General features: G+C 44.9%; 3 non-coding genes across 3 annotated transcripts; all 3 read left to right on the top strand.

Moving 5' to 3' along the window:
• Positions 1 to 273: 273 nt before the first annotated feature.
• On the top strand, positions 274 to 344 carry trnag-gcc (transfer RNA glycine (anticodon GCC)). Its single transcript has one exon. It is a non-coding gene; the product is annotated as a tRNA-Gly (tRNA).
• A 509-nt stretch (positions 345 to 853) lies between these two features.
• On the top strand, positions 854 to 925 carry trnad-guc (transfer RNA aspartic acid (anticodon GUC)). The gene has a single exon. It is a non-coding gene; the product is annotated as a tRNA-Asp (tRNA).
• A 304-nt stretch (positions 926 to 1,229) lies between these two features.
• trnad-guc (transfer RNA aspartic acid (anticodon GUC)) lies at positions 1,230 to 1,301 on the top strand. The gene has a single exon. It is a non-coding gene; the product is annotated as a tRNA-Asp (tRNA).
• The last annotated feature ends 1,401 nt before the right edge of the window (positions 1,302 to 2,702 follow it).

Consider the following 2,702-nt stretch of genomic DNA (forward strand, 5'->3'; position numbering starts at 1 on the left):
GAGGTCCGGGCCAGGAGGTGTAGCGGGGTCCGGGTCGAGAGGCGTAGCGTGGTCGGGGCCGAGAGGCGCAGCGGGGTCCAGGCCGAGAGGTGTAACGGGGTCCGGGCCAGGAGGTGTAGCGGGGTCGGGGCCGAGAGGCGCAGCGGGGTCCGGGCCGAGAGGTGTAGCGGGGTCCGGGCCGAGAGGTGCAGCGGGGTCCGGGCCGAGAGGCATAGCGTGGTCGGGGCCGGTTGCTCTGTATGTAAACTGTATATCAGAATGCTTGATGAGTGAGCATTGGTGGTTCAGTGGTAGAATTCTCGCCTGCCACGCGGGAGGCCCGGGTTCGATTCCCGGCCAATGCAACTGCTACTTTTGACAAATGGATCATCTGCTCCTAAGCTTTATTTTAAAATTATGGCAGTATTTCAGTTTTTTTTGTTTACTATACCAGCAACTCCACAACACACACACAGTAACTGCTCATGTTTGGTTTCAGACTGAGCTGAGATTTAAAGTTGCAGAATGTAGTGATGAGAATAAAGTGGACGAGCACAGCCTCCAGGTCCCTCCTTCTTCCTCTTTGCTGTGCTGCAGCCCTGCTTTCTAAGCCCCACCCCACAGCTGCTGTGCACGCTGAAGGCTTGTCCTCACAGTAAGAGAGGAAGCCACTGCACGGGGGAATAGTGCTGCCGAGTGAGAGCACGCGCTGTGCGGGGGAGGGGGGCTACCAGCAGCGTGTGTACACAAACACACCCACACCCCCTCACATCAACCCTGCAGCAGTGCTAGCTACTAACAGTGCAACACAGTGTTTGAAGACGTGGCTCTTTGGGCATTCATAAACACTGCTGGCGAAGTGCCACCAAGCCAATCCTCGTTAGTATAGTGGTGAGTATCCCCGCCTGTCACGCGGGAGACCGGGGTTCGATTCCCCGACGGGGAGGCTAAGTCTTTTACTCCCATACTAGTTCGTTGAACACATAGAAGGCCTCTGATTAGACTTTTAAAGGGGTTAAGTGCATACAGCCATCTTGCCTAAAACAAAACTAGGCTTTATCTCATAATTATGGCACCACAGTTAACCACATCCCTCACTCAACAACACACACACTGAATATCTACAATATGAACCTGAGGAAGATCAATGTATTAACTACGTGTTATTGAGTACTAACCCTTTTAGTAAGTCAGTGTCAGTTTTTCTTGGACAATTCATAATAACTGTTAGCAAAATGGGTGTCAACCATTCCTCGTTAGTATAGTGGTGAGTATCCCCGCCTGTCACGCGGGAGACCGGGGTTCGATTCCCCGACGGGGAGGTTCTTTTTTGTTTGTTTGTTTAAATGACAGGCTTTTTTCACAGCATAGACATAAATAAATGAGCAATTGGAAACTAAACACAATAATCATCTCGGACACGGACAGCATGTGATGAGAGGAACTTGTAAGAACAGGCTTTGACTTTTGTGAAGACTAAAACCAAAGGTGCCGATCCTATTTGTTCCTGCTACTGAGTAATGAGATAAAATGTTAGGCCACACCTTTGATAAAATATCTACATAGTGAATGGTGATAACAGATGATTAAGGGAGGTAAGGGAAAAGTACAATCTGCTCTGATAAACCTGATTAACCGTAAGCAATATACTGTATGTACATAAAGTAAAATCATTCAATTTCCAAATCGTACTTTGTAATTTATTCAGTAGTAAAGACAGAAAACAATAATCTATGTCACACAATTGCAATGTAAACCTCAATGAGAACTGGCATGTGAACTCCACATCAGGGAAGGAGGTGAGGGAAAGAGAGACCAGGTGAGTGAGAATGAGAATGTTTTTTTAAAAATTACATTGACAGCTTTGGTGTCTTTAAAGTAATGCAATAACAGAGAGTTGGATTCATTACAGTCACTCTGTAAAAGTAGTAGGCTTAATGACCATCCAGGTGGATGTCAGCAAGAATACAAAACAATAGTATACAGTATAGTAAACTTACAAATGTGAAGAATGCCAGTGAAGTCCACACCAATGAAAGGCACATCCCTGGAACATCCCTGGGGCACAGGGTAGCCTTGAAGAGAAAGGATTTGACAGACAAAAAAGCAATTGCATTGTACACTGTAAACCCCAACATGTGAACTCAAAATACTTGTGGAAACTGATTACCTCTAACATTTCAGTTTCTTATATACTTACTGGTTGAGAAAATACTGAATGGCCCTCCGATAATCCTCAAGAACAAATATGGAGCAAGAAAATGAAATTGGACGATTGTGAACTTAATCATCAAAGCAACAAGGGCACCCTGAGAGAGGAGGAGAGGAGAGAGAGAAAAGAGCAAAGCAATAATCACTAATAATAATAACTAATAATAATAATCATTACTTTCTGACAAAAATGTAATTAAATCCTGTTTTGACACAAATGTATTTATTTAGCCTAAATCTCACCTTACAAAAGCAGCTTCTTCATTAACTCACTCTTCTCTGCAACTCTGTCAATGACTGTGTCAGTATCAAGGGACACAAGGACATCCTTTTCAGTGGCCATCAACATAAATGCTTGCTGGCAGAAAGGCAACTCCTCAGTCTGTGTTTAATGTAGCGGAGGGTTGAAAATGACCGTTCACAGGCTACCTGAGTGATTGACAGCAAAAACTTGTATGCCAGCCCAAGTAGGGAGTATGCATATGTCAGCATGTTGAATCTGAGTAGGATTT

This window comes from Scomber japonicus, chromosome 12 (genome assembly GCF_027409825.1).
Source record: "Scomber japonicus isolate fScoJap1 chromosome 12, fScoJap1.pri, whole genome shotgun sequence".
NCBI lineage: Eukaryota > Metazoa > Chordata > Actinopteri > Scombriformes > Scombridae > Scomber > Scomber japonicus.